At 43.2% G+C, this 16,640-nt stretch overlaps 1 protein-coding gene and 1 long non-coding RNA gene across 21 annotated transcripts in view; one reads left to right on the top strand and one right to left on the bottom strand.

The window, feature by feature from the left end:
• SNAP91 (synaptosome associated protein 91) overlaps positions 1-1,293 on the bottom strand; it is a 73,196-nt gene extending 71,903 nt beyond the window's left edge. For 3 of the 20 annotated variants that reach the window (XM_061358332.1, XM_061358338.1, XM_061358342.1), the window contains exon 1: positions 602-977. The gene's annotated coding sequence lies outside the window, so the exon portion shown is untranslated. Of the gene's footprint in view, positions 1-601; positions 1,032-1,142 lie in introns of those variants that run through there. The other 17 variants (XM_061358327.1, XM_061358334.1, XM_061358336.1 and 14 more) reach the window with 10 other exon arrangements.
• LOC133214906 (uncharacterized) lies at positions 964-15,460 on the top strand. The gene is made up of 2 exons (XR_009726262.1): positions 964-1,095; positions 14,840-15,460. It is a non-coding gene; the product is annotated as an uncharacterized LOC133214906 (long non-coding RNA).
• The last annotated feature ends 1,180 nt before the right edge of the window (positions 15,461-16,640 follow it).

The raw sequence follows: 16,640 nt of genomic DNA, 5'->3' as shown, positions 1-16,640 counted from the left end.
GCGGAAAACACGGGAGGGGAAGGGGAGATTCCGGGTTTATCGCCGACGGGAGGCGGGGGCGCGCAGAGACATACACACGCACGGACACACACGCACAATGGTCCTTCAGGCAGCCCGCCCCCTCCCGAGGAGCAGCCCCCCGCCCCGTTGTGTAAGCCTTTGCCTCACTAGGAGCCGCCTGGGGCAAAAAAAAAACACAGGGTATTTTAGATGCTGCAGGAAAAGGATGAAGGGGAAATAAGGATGGCAGCAGAAGGAGGCTGCAGATAAATAGCGTACGACGCCGCGGGAGTGGGGGGGAAAGAACCCCTCCATACACACACACCTGCTCCGGCAGCGCCCGCCCCCCGAGGCGGCCCGCGGAAGAGCCACCGCCGCGCCCCGGCCCCGCCGCAGAGGCCGCCCCGCCGCTTCCCCGATGGGAGATTATGGCACCGTTGCGCCATGTTATGCCCTCCCGGTGCCTCCCCCCACCGCCACCCCCCGGCCCCGGTGGGAAGCGGGGCGTCGCTGATGTGGCGGCACCCAGCGCCATGCAGCAGCCCAGGGCGGCACAGGTCTGCAAGGGGAGAAGGGGATGAAGCGATTGACAGCGGCCGACCTGTCAGTGCGTCCTTCCCTCCCGTCCTCCTGCCGCTGCTCCGGGGAGGGCACCGCCGCCTCCCGCCGCGCTGCCCGCTGCCGAGGCGCCCCACGGTGCAGCCCTCCCTTCCCTCCGCACGGCCCCGATAGCCCCAGGTGCGGGGCGAGCTGTCCCTTCCGGCCGCCGCCGCCGGGGATGCGCTGGGCGTCCACGCCCGGGAGCCGCCGCTGCTGATGCTGCTGCTATTTCCAGCCGGCGGCTTAATCCTCCCGCAGCCTAATCCCCGCGCTACTGCCGCAGCAGCGCCGCCCCTACCCCGGTGCAGAGGGCGGGACGGAGCGAAGAGGAGCGGAGCGGACCGGCGCTGCCGTTGCCGCCGTAGATCGGTAGCCCGGCGCAGTCAGGTGACCCGGTGCAGTGCGGCCGGGCCGCCCGGTACCGCGGGGCAAAGCCCCCCTCCACCGCCGCGCCTCTTAAAGGGGACACCTCCCGCCCGCCCGCCCGCCCGTTCGGTAGGTGTGCGGCGAGGCGCGGCCCGGACCGCCACCCCTTTCCACACCTCGCCTGCCGCTTCCCGGGGGTGCTCCCACCGGGTGCTGCTGCCGGTGAGGATCCGCAGGGCCCGGAGGCTGGGGAGGGTGGGAGCCGAAGCTACTGATACGTCCGCTGTCTGCAGCGTGGTCCTGTGGTTAACGCTTAAGATAATACACAGAGGTATCCTACAGCTTCATGTGCACTAGATTTCTCCAGAATCTTTCTATGATGTTGTTATTGTTGTCAAAGATGCCCGAAGTATGTTCCCAGAAGGGCTTGCTTTCTGTTATTCAAGCTATCCTAAAGGTGTTGGTTACGACATAGCACTACGCTAGGAACGATATACTGCCACAATTTTATCGTGTAAGTGAAGCCTAGTGGAGTGATCTGTGGAGTACTGAGAAATGCGGTGTACATCTATTACCATAAATTGGCTGAACTTAGTTCTGGGGTAAAGTGATATGAGTGGGTGGGGTCTAAATGAAACGGTGCTCATAGGGATTACTTGGAGCTGCCATTTGAACAGATTCAGAAGACGATGTGAATGCCTGTTATTAATTAGCTGAAGAAAACAGTATGTGCAGTGCGTGCGAAGTGATAACTGGGTTGTTTTGTGTACAAGGACATAGAGCATCGGTTTCGTTTATTCTGCCAGGAGCAGAATACTGACAAGGGATTGTGGTCTGTGACAGTATGAAACAGCAGCTTTTTTACTACTTCTTTTTTTATTTTTCTTTTCCTAATAGCCAAGAGATTTTAAAGGCCTAGGTAGGGAATCCTGTTAAAACAATGCTCAAAAGTTCAAGTTACTGTTTCTATGGAAAATGTCTTCCAAATTAACTGTTCAAATGGTGCCTGGGTCCCTTGAAGATAACCGTTTGCATTTTTAGGCTTTCAGTATTGGTTAATTTAATTTTTTGCAGAGCAAATAGAGACTTCTTGATTTCAAGAATCAAGTGTTTCCTCAAATACAGTGTTTGAATAGGGAGAGGAATTTCATTTCATAAAAGATGTAAAGCATGTGTTGACAACTGTTAGCAATAAGTCTTAAGAGGTCTGCAAACTTTGAATGTTCCCATGGAGTGAGACACTCATATTTGGATAGCAAGAACATGCCTGTGCCCCTCAGCTCTATTGAGCAAAAGAATAAACACCTGAGTTGCGCAGAAAGATAATGGAACACTGTGTTCCTCAGCATTACTATAGCCTACTGTTCAAGTACAGGCAAATTTTAGTGATATTTAGAAATTGTGTTTCATTTACCGCAGAAATGTAAACTTCCATTCCTAGAAACTCATCATTAATGGTGGGATTTAGGGGAGATCGAAGCATCCTTTTGCAGATGCACACAAGCAGTTTTTCCTCTGTACTTCCTGTTCTGTTATTGTGGTCGTAGTGCCAATTGATTTCAGAAGAAAGAAAAAGCTGGGATCTACGGATACCTCATGTTCTATTACTGGCTTTAAGAGTGACCTTGTCTTGGTAATACTGACAGGGGTTCAGAATGGCTTGACATTAAAACACCCAGGTTGTTTCATTTTAACTAGTATATTCTAGAAGGAAAAAAAACACGGTTTCAGTTTGCTGATTCCACCCACCAGAAATTTAGAGTAGCTTTACTCACCACAAGCAAGATAATTTTCAGCTTTACACTAGGCAGAGTATTTAATAAGTGATGCAGCTTTTTATTAATGTCAACTGTACATCTTCAGTGTGAAGGTCTGGATACTTGCTGCCGTAGTCCATATTGTTATCAGCAGCTTCTGAAACTCTCATTTGTATCACCACAAGCTATGATTGTGAATACTCGGCACATTTTATATCTGCATATTGTCAAAATATTTAAGCAAAGCATAAGTCAGACTAATTGTACTGTTGACTTTAATTTTACGTATTGCAAACTGAATTTAAATGCAAAGAATAAAGAGATCCTCCAGTATGTTGGTTATAAACCAGCAGATGGCCAAGTTGTGATCTAGAGTACACAAGGGAACAAAATGCAAGATAACAATTACAGAAGCACTTTTAAGATGTTAAGTTATTTGCCATTATTTACATATTCTGCAACAAATAACCAGTGTTATGAATAAAACCCACTAGAATAATTAGTCTTATTTATATCTGTATCATGTTTGGTCAGTACTGCTCCACATGGTATCACAGTATCACAGTATCACAGTAGGTTAGAGATTGGAAGGGACCTCAAAAGATCATCTAGTCCAATCCCCCTGCCGGAGCAGGAACACCTAGATAAGGTTACATAGGAACATGTCCAGGCGGGTCTTGAATGTCTCCAAAGAAGGAGATTCCACAACCTCCCTGGGCAGCCTGTTCCAGTGTTCCGTCACCCTCACTGAGAAGAAGTTTCTTCTCAGGTTTAAGTGGAACCTCTTGTGCTCCAATTTGTACCCATTACCCCTTGTCCTTTCATTGTTTGCCACTGAGAAGAGCCTGGCTCCATCCTCGTGACACTCCCCCTTTATATATTTATATACACTAATAAGGTCACCCCTCAATCTCCTCTTCTCCAAACTATAGAGACCCAGCTCCCTCAGTCTTTCCTCATAAGGGAGATGCTCCACTCCCTTAATCATCTTAGTTGCCCTGCGCTGGACTCTCTCCAGCAGGTCCCTGTCCTTTTTAAACTGAGGGGCCCAGAACTGGACACAATATTCCAGATGAGGTCTCACCAGGGCAGAGTAGAGGGGAAGGAGGACCTCTCTCGACCTACTAACCACCCCCCTTCTAATACAACCCAGGATGCCATTGGCCTTCTTGGCCACAAGGGCACAGTGTCGGCTCATGGTCACCCTGTCGTCCACCAGGACCCCCAGGTCCCTCTCCCCTACACTGCTCTCTAACAGGTCGTTCCCCAGCCTATACTGGAACCTGGGGTTGTTCCTGCCCAGATGCAGGACTCTACACTTTCCCTTGTTATATTTCATCAAGTTATTCCCCGCCCAGCTCTCCAGCCTGTCCAGGTCCCTCTGGATGGCAGCACAGCCTTCCGGCGTGTCGGCCACCCCTCCCAGCTTAGTGTCATCAGCAAACTTGCTGATAGTACACTCAATTCCCTCATCTAAATCGTTGATGAATATATTAAATAATACTGGTCCCAGTACCGACCCTTGAGGCACTCCACTAGATACAGGCCTCCAACTAGACTCCGCCCCATAGACTACAACTCTCTGGCTTCTCTCCTTCAGCCAGTTCACAGTCCACCTCACTACCCGATCATCCAGACCACACTTCCTCAATTTAGCCGCAAGGATGCTGTGGGAGACCGTGTCAAACGCTTTGCTGAAGTCGAGGTAGACCACATCCACCGCTCTACCATCATCCATCCACCGCGTTATTTCCTCATAAAAGGCTACGAGATTGGTCAAGCACGACTTCCCCTTGGTGAAGCCATGTTGACTGCCCCTCATAACCCTCTTATCCTTGATATGCCTTAAGATGGCACCAAGGATAAGGTGTTCCATCACTTTCCCAGGAACGGAGGTGAGGCTAACCGGTCTATAGTTACCCGGGTCCTCCTTCTTGCCCTTTTTGAAGACAGGAGTGACATTTGCTTTCCTCCAGTCCTCAGGCACCTCTCCCGTTTCCCAAGACTTGGTAAAGATGATGGAGAGCGGTCTAGCTATGACCTCAGCCAGTTCCCTCAGCACCCGCGGGTGCATCCCATCTGGACCCATGGATTTATGGATATCCAGATTGCTCAACTGATCTTTAACCCATTCCTCATCAACTAAGGCAGACCGCTCCGTTGACCTATCTTCATCCGGGGTCTCAGCGGTACAGGGCTCTTCAGGACTGTCTCCGGCAGAGTAGACAGAGACAAAGAAGTCATTCAGTAACTCTGCCATCTCTGTATCTTCTGTCACCAGGGCACCCGTCCCGTTCATCAGCGGGCCTACATTGCCTCTGGTGTTAGTTTTACCTGCCATGTATTTGAAAAAGCTCTTTCTGCTGTCCTTGACCCCTCTCGCCAGCTTTAATTCCAAGGAGGCCTTAGCCATCCTAGCAGCTTTCCTACATCCTCTAGCAGCATCCTTATATTCTTCCCAAGTGGCCAGCCCTTCTTTCCATGACCTGTAAACTCTCCTCTTCCACTTGAGCATACCGAGCAATTCCCTATTTAACCACGCAGGTCTCCTGACCCTCTTCCTCGACTTCCTACGTGTCGGGATGCTCCGATCTTGAGCTCGGAAAAAGCAGTCCTTGAACGTCAACCAACTATCTTGGGCCCCTTTCCCTTCAAGCAGCCTAGCCCACTGGATTTCCCCTAGCAATCGCTTGAAGAGGCCAAAGTTTGCCCTGCTAAAGTCCAGGGTTGCGATTCTACTTGCTATTCTACTGACCCTACCAGACAAGATCCTGAATTCTACCATCTCGTGGTCGCTGCAACCAAGGCAGCCCTCAACCTTCACTCCTTCAACCAGACCTTCCTTGTTAGTGAGGATGAGATCCAGCAGCGCACCTCTCCTGGTTGGCTCATCCACCATTTTGCACATGGTACTTTGTTATTTCTTCTTAAGGTCGGTGAATGTACTTCCATTGACTGCACATGCAAAGATTTTGTTGAGGAAAGCCAGGATCACTTAAGCCTGAGGGGTTTAAGAGATATTTCAAGAAAATCTCATTCTCAACAAACATGTCGTCTGAATATCTGGTGCATGATGATCTCTCTGCTGCAAGGTGTTTTAAGAGGCTGAGATCAGAAGACATCAGTACTCTTAAAAGTCAGAGTGAAAGGATGCTATACACAAAAGCTGTGTTGCTTTAGGGTTTAAAAACAACCACCACCACCCAAAAAAATAAGCTGACCGCACAGAACAGGAATTCAGGTTTACAATTTAAGCCACACGAGAAATAGGAACCATCTTGAATAAGGAGAGACCACGGAGGGAGCTTCCCAGGCCTAAATAGGTAAGACCTTTGGGTTTCCATTTGACAAGATCGTGTGGTGTGCTGGCTGTGTGAAACCCAGGTTCACAGCTTGGCTGATGGGATGTACCGGGAGGTCCAGACGAGTCTGTGTAAGCAGCTGAAAAGGGCTCTTGCTGTTAAGAATAACCTGGAATTGTGAGGTTTTCTTGAGTGTTTGTGCTTTCAATTCATAATGAAGGCCCTAAAGAGAGAAGGTACACTAACGACAAGCTGAACAGCCATCTTGAGACAAATGCTCAAAGATAATTTTTAACTGAATTTGAAATGAGAAAAAAGAGTCTGTCTGTTTTAACCTCACGTTCAGGCACCTACATGGAGGGGAGGAGGCATGTCAAAAGGCTGATTCATCACCCCACACCTGGATTCTGCACTAGAGATGTTTGTGTCTCGGCTGATGTAAAGCACATAGGACTCCAAGTTATGGTTTTCTCACCATATTTATGCACTTTTGTTGTTGTTCTTTCCCAGTTTTAATTCTCAGTTCTTGCAGTTCTTCAGCCAGAGCCAGCTTCAATGTCCTTTCCTCCTGCCTTCACTGCCCTGGCAGAGGTTCAGACCCCATCCTGTTCAAGACCAAGCCCAAGGTCAGGCGCAGCAATGTTGATTTGCTTCTCCTTCTTGCTCTCAAGACCAGTGGTACAAACAAAGCTCCTGGAGAGTCTGGATGTAACCATAGTGATAGTAGCAGTCCTGCATAGATCTGTTTATCTCTGGGAAGGGGGAGAAAAGGACTTTTCAAAGGAGGAGCGTCCTCCTGACTTTGTATCAGGTTGATGGAGCCAAGTGGGTGTATTCCCCCTCTACATCACCTGCAGCAGAAGTTGCAAAACATCAGTAGATACCCAAATCATGCAATACCCAGGAGTTTCTATTCTGCTGTTAACCATAACTTCATCACTTGGTCTTCTGCAGCTTCTGTCAGCAGAAATTCATTCAGCCTCTGTACTTACCCTTCTTAGTGGCAGCTCTTCCAGTAGTCCCTTTGGTTACTGAGATAAAAAGCACCCATGAGAAGTTAAAGCAGGTTGTCAATTTTCCAGTCAGAATTATGGCCCAAGAAGGATGTAGCCTGAATGTGCTTATACATCCCAGGTAGAGAGTTTATTGCATATGGGGAAACTGCCTTAATTACTGAATCTAAGAGAATAGCAATATGCAGTGGTAAGAGGACAGACTAGAAGGTGTGAGTATATACTTTACATCCCATAGGAAATGCCTTTTCTGTGTGTCTGAAGAACTTCAAAAATAAAAAGATAATTAGATAAGGGAGAATAGCTAACAGGCTTTTTTACTGATAGCTAAACCATGTCAAACTGAGGTCATGTTATGCAGAATATGGAGCAACCGGCATAATGCAGTTGATGATAGCAGAAAGGTGGTAATAGGCACATGTCATGCTGTTCTGTACAGAGCAGCCGCCCATGTTCCTTCCCTTTATCCAGCATGGTGGTTCTTCTAAGGACAACCTTAAACCCCATATAATCTTAGGGACCTCAGATGACTGATGAATTAGTGGACCCTGTTATCCACATCACAAAGGTAACATTTGCTGCTGGAGTAGCTCTTGCCCTGGGTCTGCAATAACACCAAAGTTAGTAAGATGGGAAATGGGAGAGATGATGACATGCATCAGGAATGGGGCAGAAGTCCTGTAATTATGAAAGTCAGTACCTGTGAAACTCCTCACTACTTCATATTGGGCTTGGTCATTAATTTTATAATCTTGATAGAACCTCCAATGCAAAAGTCTGGGGTTATGGGGTATATCGCAATTCCACGAGGCTAGACTTAAACTTGTCACTTGTTTTTAACTTTTTCTTTTGTACTGAGCACTGATTTTTTTCTACAGATTTAGTTAAACATGTCTGTGTACCAAAAGCTACCTAACTTGCTGCTTCTATAGGAAGTGGGTATTCTAATATATTACATGTAGAAATAGCAGGTTTATGTTGGTAATAGACAGATGTAAGAGTTAATTTAATAAAGTCTGCAGGTCAGCTTTAATACAAATATTTAATATTCCATTGAAGCTGCTGATAGCAGGAAGGGGAATATCTGTCAAACAACTTAGGTGAAGTCATGATAGTCTTCACAAACATTGCCATGAAACATATATATTGGAGTATACAGAAACAGATAATTTACTACCTGACTTCTAAAATTTATTACTCGTTGACTAGTTTATGGTCCTGTCTTTGAACACAAAGTAACTCCCAAGGCATTGATCACAGCTGCATCATTTCATCAAGGAGGGAAGGGTGCTGCCTGAAATAAAGTCCATATTTAACTTCTACATGCGCGGTAGAAAACTGGTCCATGGAGCAGACAACAGAGTAGCCTGCCTTGGCTTTTGTGGTCATTAAGTCTTTCTGTTCAATCAAAACCAATATTTTTTTTGTTAAGGTGCATTATTTTGTTGTTTGTACTGACAAAGCATTTTTCTGTCAATGGTGAATTGCTGTTGTATTAATAATTGCAATAAGTGTGCAATTGTAATAATCATATTTTAATACAATAGTGGTTGTGTCCTAGCTATAGCTATCATATACAGAACCAGGGATGTTTCATTGTCTGTCACTTGTCTGGGTTCTGTCTGCTCTGACAGTGCAAGCATTATGCTGCTGTATCTTACACTGTGGAGAAGAAGCACAAATAGCACAAACTATGGCTGAGAAGCAGGTAGCAATGATTTGCAAAGGGGAAAGCTTCTTTCCTGTTTTCTTTCTCTTTTCCAGAAAGAAAAGGCTGTCAAGAGAAGGCATTTTCATTCCTGTTCTGTGCTAAATCAGTAAAACATAGCTATCATTCTGAAGTCCAAGCCTGATCTCTCATCTACATGTCTGGCTTTCAGCAGCAAATCTAGGTGTCAAATTGTCCATTTCTGCAAAAGGGGGGCTGCTGTTAGTAACTTTAACATGCTGAACACTTTTCAGTAAAACGTGCTTTTACAGCATGTTTTTATTTTCCATGTTGTCTAGTATCTGCAGGAGATGATTTTCAGAGAGTGTTAGGTGTTAGGCAAAAGCTGTTAAGGCCTCCAGTCAAGGCCAGGAGCTCACCTCCTGCTGTTCAAGATCTCTGCCAGGTGATGTGAACAGTTTATTTGAGCTTTTTGACATATTTGAAGCAGGTTTTAACCAAATAAGAACTTGGTGTATTGCACAAAGAACCTGAAATACAAGGAAGATATTGCTGGGCTTTAGCATAATGCATTTTCCTCACGGTCAGTTCAGGTGTGGTACCATCCAAAGTTCAGGACTGACCTTCCAACCACATACTGTGTGCCACGTCTGCTGCTGCTCCAGGCTCAGAAATACACAGCTGCACAGTAAAGTGACAGCAAAGTATTGTCAAAGTCTGATAAGAAATTCCTGAAGTTATAATTTCAGTGACAGGTTTGTTCAGCAGAGGTTCAGTAGATGTCAGGTATATGTCAAATAAAAGTAGAATTTTCAACCCAGAGAGTAGAATAGGTTTTAAGCGAAAAAAAAGATATGTATTCAGTAGGAGAGAGATTACAAATTATAATAGCTTACGGCCAAATATGACCTCTGCTCACTTGAGAAGAAGCAGGATTAGGCAATTAGATATGTGAAGGCATGCTAAAACTTATATATGCAGATATGAATGTCACAGTGATTTTTTTTTCTTGTATTAGCAACACTTACTCCCTAATCTTTTAATATTTCTGGTATTTTCAGTGCACATTATAATTTTGGTAAGGCCTCTGAGCATAAAGCTCATTTGAAACCAAATTCTTTGGCTATGCTTTTGAAGAGGTAGCATAACTGGTATGTCTTGGTGTGGACACACTTCCTTCTCTTCCAAGCTTGAAGCTTGCTCTTTAACTGAGTCTGTCAACCCATAGGAGGACATGTTTGTATTGGCCTCCAGTGGCAACCTAAGGGCCATTTTAGTTGTGGGACATAATCAACTCCTTGACTTCATGCGTTATACCTTTAATCGGTCTTGCACAATGTTGACTGTGTCACAACCATGTAAAGGACTGAGTCCTGATTTTGGATTGGTTGGTAAACTGCGATCACTACCAACACATTAATACAGTCAAGAGCATATATCTAGAAGCAAATCCTCTAGGATTACTTGTTGGAAAGCTTTTACTCTGAAAAAGGATTAGGGGTCGTAGCTGGCAAATAACATATTTGAACTTCCAGTGTAAGGCTATGTGGAAAGACCTGATCAGACCCACAACTTTAAATTGGATACCACCAACAGGACTGGGGTGTGATTTTCATTTCTATATATGGTGTAGATTGACACCGATCATACAAGGCTGCTTAAATTCTGATTTTCATGTCCTCTTTAAAGAATTTTGAGAAAATGGAGTATAGTGTAAAGAGGCTCTTTCTGTCTTGATAGAGAGGTCCGTGTATCCCTCATGATAGACATGGATAACAGCTGTGGATTTCTCTCAGTAAAAGGGAATAATTTGTCTACTTCTCCAAATCAGCTAAATCATTTGATCAAAGAGGAAACAGAAAAGGACAAATATTTTTCTTTGTCAGGAGCATCTGTCAGATGTAGGATTTTATTTCTAGCATTTTTTTTCTGCCCAGCTGTAGATGTTGGTACTGTTTCTGTAGCGAAAGATACATCCTTTTGCACAGGAAGGTTGGTTCAAGCTGCCTTCAAGCCAAAAGAGAGATTTTCCACCGGCTCTCACAGGGGCAAGGTCTGTAGTTGGTCTGTTCCCAATATCCAGTCCTGACATGGAACTGTAATGAACAGGGACAAATGTAAGTAAGTTCCCCTGCCTATTCCTTAGCTCACTCTGCAGTCTGATAATGACCAATTACTTATAAAAAACATATATTCCAGTAAAGCAGGAAAATGGGCCACTCCTATGTTTGTGCACTTATCATGCAGGAAAGTAATTTGGCATATAAGCATTGCCCAGTGCAACCCTGATGCTTGCTGCAGCTCTTCATTTAGCAGTTCTATCCACTGCTCGTAACAGGGACATGATTGCTTGCCTATGAGACATTACCCATTTATTTTCTTGTATCTTTGGCTGTGGGATGATTTTCTCACTTCATCAAAGCTGCTTATACTTGAAAAGAAATCCATAAAAGCAGTCCTTAAGTTCTTGAAAATCAGTACTACATAAAAGAGAGCTATGGATTTGGCACTGGGTAGACAGATGAGTTTATTTTATTCTTAAAACTGTGGTAGTAATGTTTCTTCATAGGCTACGCTGTTATGTTACCACAAGAAAGTCTAATTTCCACAGGAGGTGCAGGACCTGACCTTAGTAAAATATTACTTAAAGGACATGCATCAAAGTTAATTTTTCCTTGAGTATTTGCCAAGGTAAGTAGCTCCAGAGAGGACACATCAAAAGGAGCATGACCAGCAGGTCGAAGGAGGTGATCCTACAGTTCTGGTGTTCTCAACATAAAAAGGACATGGAGCTATTGAAACAAGTCCAGAGGAGGGCCACGAGGATGATCAGGGGACTGGAGCACCTCCTCTATGAAGACAGGCTGAGAAAGTTGGGGCTGTTCAGCCTGGAGAAGAGAAGGCTGCGTGGAGACCTCATAGCAGCCTTCCAGTATCTGATGGGGGCCTATAGGGATGCTGGGGAAGGACTTTTCATTAGGGGCTGTAGTGATGGGAAAGGGATAATGGGTTAAAACTTAAAGAGGGGAAATTTAGACTGGATATGAGGAAGAAGTTCTTAACTGTGATGGTGATGGGGCACTGGAACACGTTGCCCAAAGAATCTGTGAATGCTCCACCCTTTCAAGGCCAGGTTGGACTGAGGCTTGGGTGACATGGTTTAGGGTGAGGTGTACTTGTCCATGGCAGTGGGGTTGGAATTAGATGTTCTTAAAGTCCTTTCCAACCCAAACCATTCTATGATTCTATGAGTTTAGTGCAGTTGGGTAAGCACAATGTTGACTTCTCAAAATATACAGACATATAAAAAATATGATAAGGGGTGTTTAAGCTCATCCTTAACTAAGCGGAACTGTGTTTATCCTGCTGCTGTAGAATACTTGGTCTAAGAGGAAAACAATTACTGGTTAATTATTTTGTGTTCAGAAAAATCGCAAAACATTTCCTGATGCCATGTTGAATTCGGCCTATGAGAAGAACAAGCCCAACATTATTGGGATTTTTTAGTCTTTGTTTAGCTATCTGATGAGGCAGCCTGTTTTCTAGAAGTGCTGAGTGCCAGCCCTCTCTTTGAAAGTGATGGTACTATCTGTATCTTGCAAATCTGGAAAGTGTTTTTTTAAGATCAAAAGACTTACAGGAGCAAGTTACTGACCCTGCCTCAATTAGAAATTACATATGTGGGAGCTAATATTGTGCTATATTTGGGGTAAAGTGGGAAATCCAAGGCTAAAATCAGAAAATGTGATGCTTTTAAGCATGCACACTTACACATGTAGCATGCATAGTTTCATGAAGAAATGCTGTAGATAGATTGGCAAAAATGATCTCTAGGAGGAACTGTGGTAAGGGAAGAGGCTTGATAATCAGGTACTCCCAGAGTGAGGCTGCCTAAAATGAAGTGTAGTAAGAGGAGAGGGCTAAAGATAGTTGCACATTCTTATGCTTGAAAGAGAGGAACAATCTCTAGAAGCAAGCATGGATCAACACCAAGATACAGACAGCGACTGACTATCTGACCATGTCTACTGGGCTACTTACTTATATCCGAGGGTGTATATATATGAAGTGCTTAGATGGAAGACTTCAGGCTAAAACAGTAACTGGTCCAGATCAGAATTTAATTTCTATGTGTTGCTAATAGAAAAATTATGTCCGTTATTGACTAGCATTGATTGTTGACATTTTTGCTTCACAATGTACTTTGCCTTAGCCTTCATTTCTACAGCATCTCCCATTCAAAGAACGCCAGGTATTTCAGAAACATCAATTTAACCTCCCAGCTTCACTGTGTATTACACCCAGGGACTGCCTTCTCTTTATGTAGAGGAAGCGCTTACCACATTGCTGGCACTGCTAGACACCTTCTCTAATAAGCTGTTTGCAGTGCTAGAGACCTAAGAAGCAAAACCAATAAAGAGCTATCTTTGTTCAGTGTGAAACAATCCTGCTAGTAAATATCTAGGCAGTAACTTTAAAAATGGCAGGAAAATGTAGCTGAGTAAAAACCCAAATATGTGTATATACACACATATATTTTATACATATATATTTATATATATATATAAATTATACTCCATTTATATTTTGGTGTACAAATAGTATTAATAAGCACATGGACACACATGTATGTGGCTTTCAACTGTGTAAATTACAGTTAGTAAGACTTACTGTACTTAGCAATGGAGAATATGGAAGTTTATACTTTTGGATCTTTTTTGCATTTACAGTGTCAGACTTGGGAGGTCATGGCAGAACACTCAGTATTTGTGGGTATTTCATCTTGATGAGTTTGAGTGGGACTATTTAAAGGGAGGCTAGTCCACTGCTTATCGCTGACATGTTTATATCTCTTTTCAATAATTAATGATTTATGTCTCTTTAGTCAGTATTCATAAGAATAAACAGCCTTTTCTGTACAGCATGCAGGATTAGACATTGCTTTTTACTTACACTGAATTTCCCTAGAATTATAAAGCTATCTGATAACTACTCATGAAAAAGACAGAATGTGTATGCCATTCCTTTACACTTGGAATGTGTGCATTTTATGTATATTAATAGTAGTCTCATCATTAAATAAATAAATTTTTCATTAGGGATGGACTGCTTTTTCTCTCTCAAGACTGACACTGAAGAGTTCATTGAATCCATTATGAAGTTTTGATATCCAGAATGCTTGATGCTCATCCTCATCTCCAATAATGACTTCAGAATAGATGTAATGAAGTGGAATAACTCATTTAGATTGGATCTTGTCAACATCATTATTAATTTAAAGCACCCATTTTTGAAGATTAAAAGTAGCTGTTGACAATCTGCACTGTCAAACAAAGAACTGAGTGGAATAGTGGGGCTGGATTTCCAGTCTGCTGCTGCACTTTCATGCCTTTCTTGCCCCATAAAGGACCTGGAAATCTATTTGTATCACCCCACAACTATTTCTAGTAGCATAAAAACAATATATGGATGTCATGCTGTTCCTTTCCAGCCCTTCAGTAAGAAAGATGGCTGATGTCAACCATGAATGACTGTAACGGGGGCACTGCAGCCTTTTATCATGGTTTTTCAAGCCTATATCAGGCACCAAAGAGAGTTTTAGTGGTCACTGCAATGCATCAAGTAGACCATAGCTCAGCTGTATTGATGAAGCTAGGCCTAAATAGTGTGATATGCCTTTATGTAAAATGCCATAGTTTGTAGAGTTAATTCAAACTGGTAGAGATTACCACAGCACTTAGACTGGATGTTACAAGACAATGCAGGAATGCCCCTGCATGCTCTGATTTTTAGTGTGGTTTTTCTTCACTGCACTTAGACATCCTTGAAATGTTATTGAGCTGCCTTAAAAAATCCTGAAGGAAGAAAATACCTCTTTACCCAAATAAATCAGATGCAGGAAGCTTTGTCTGTGCATCCCTAGCACACTTACAATTCTCTGCACTAGTTATCTTCGAGTATTAATATCTGGTTGCCTTGATTTACAGTTCAGCCATGCTGTGGCCGAGTATTCCTGTAGGAAGTTTTCATATAGATTCTTTACAAAAGCATGAAACTGAAGAGAATGGTATATAAAAGTACAGGATATAAAATGTTAAAATTTGACTAATTTTCTATATGTCTTTTATGTAGATGTAAAAGTACCTGGATCTTACAGGCTTTGTTCACAAGCAGTGGTCTGAATTACAACAAAGGTTGAGACCTTATACAAAGGCTCTGTAAGAATCACACGATTCTTCTGGGACAGAGTGGGGTTAAGGAAGATGGGAGTCTTCATGAAAATCAAGCACATTCTCTCTACAATGTAAAATCCCCCACAAATGCAGGCATCTGAAGAACCCAGATGCAGTATCTTTTTCTATTGCAGTTTTGTCATTCACATTGTTGTAAAGGTGCATTGAAATTTCCATACATTTCTCTGTTCACAGGTCTGGAAGCCAGGTTTAATTATAACATTTGCTGTCAACCCTGACACACAAAGCTATAAACAAGAAAAAATTCTTTCTAAAACTCACTGAGCCTTCTTTTTTAAGTTTTGCACTGAAGTTCGCTGATTTTGAATAATTGGATGAGATGGATTCTTCATGATTGCTAAGCAGTGAGTCCATAAACTTGGTTCGGGATGATGTTCAATCCACAGCAACAAGAAGCTTCTGGTTTGGGTTGTTGTGTTGTTTTTTTTTAAGCCAGGATAACTAGGCATTTCTTCTCCATGTAACATATATAGCAAATAAAGAATTATGTAATATTTCAGAGTGGCTTTAGATGTTCCTGAAACAGTAATAAAAGCTGCAGCACCCACTTGAGGGACACATGAAAAACCAGCTACTTATCATTTAATTACGAAAAAATGATGAGTTGTGTCATACTCGGCTGGAAATCAGTTGAGGATACTTTGGGGATAGTTTCTTGAGAGGAAGTTGCCTAAACAAGGAGTAATTTCCTGCTGCTTTTTGCTCTACCTAACATCTAAGTATTGTCTTGAAAAGAGTAAACGGTGTGAAATTTTCTTAGGAAATTAATCACTGGGGAAAACAAACCAAAACAGAACATGGGTAAAAATGAAAAGAATCTAGACACCTGTGACTGGGCAACATGAGATCATTGCAGAAACAGGGCTTTCTAATTCCCACTCAGAAGGGTGATGTCTTTGTCTTTGGCTGTTTCTATATTCCATAACCTTCTACAAACTTACATGCAGTTTTATTCCTCATTTGCACTCCCAACATCATTAAAACTGTGGCATTGCCCTGGCAATGCCACAGGTTTAAAGAGATGGAGGTCTAGCTCTAGGAATGCGATTCATTTGTTGAAATGTGAACATCTATCTGAGCTATTTATCTGCTTTCTAGACACGAAATAGTGATTCTGAGGTACACTCTATCTTATCATAAAATAGATGTCTTCATAAAGATCAAATAAATCCTGCATATTTCTGTTCCTTGACAATAAAGGAAAGCCAGATAATGAACTCACACACAACTATCCATGGTGTAGGTATCGAAAGTAACATAAGATGAATCTTAGTCCCAGCTTCACCAATTTAATTTAAACACTGTGGCCTTTGCTTCCCTGTTAACACTGTTGTTATCCTTGATGACGGGATAGGACACTGGACAAGTATTACCTCTGGAAAGCACATAACATACTGGAACCTCTCCAGTGTCTTTATATGTTTGTGCTGGGGATTTCAAGAGTGTCAACAATTCCTTGCAGCTTTTAGGCAGTTTCAGAGGCTGCTGAAGTGCAGGATGAGCACCTAGTCTTCAGCAATAATATAGGCTCCAGGCTGTATCAAAGGTCAGAAAACCTGAGACCTGCTGAGCTGCAGGGAATATGTCAGGTCATCCTTTTTAAAAGGAAAAGAGATTTTAGAGAGGACAAAATTAGAGCTCTCCACAAATCCTGAGTAAATGGGCTTTAATAGTCTTCC

Source organism: Neopsephotus bourkii, unplaced genomic scaffold (assembly GCF_033783945.1).
Source record: "Neopsephotus bourkii isolate Nb327-2 ecotype Australia unplaced genomic scaffold, CSIRO-AGI_Nbou_v1 NB_941, whole genome shotgun sequence".
NCBI lineage: Eukaryota > Metazoa > Chordata > Aves > Psittaciformes > Psittacidae > Neopsephotus > Neopsephotus bourkii.
The sequence above is the reverse complement of the archived record's forward strand: the minus strand, read 5'-3'. Positions and strand labels throughout refer to the sequence as shown.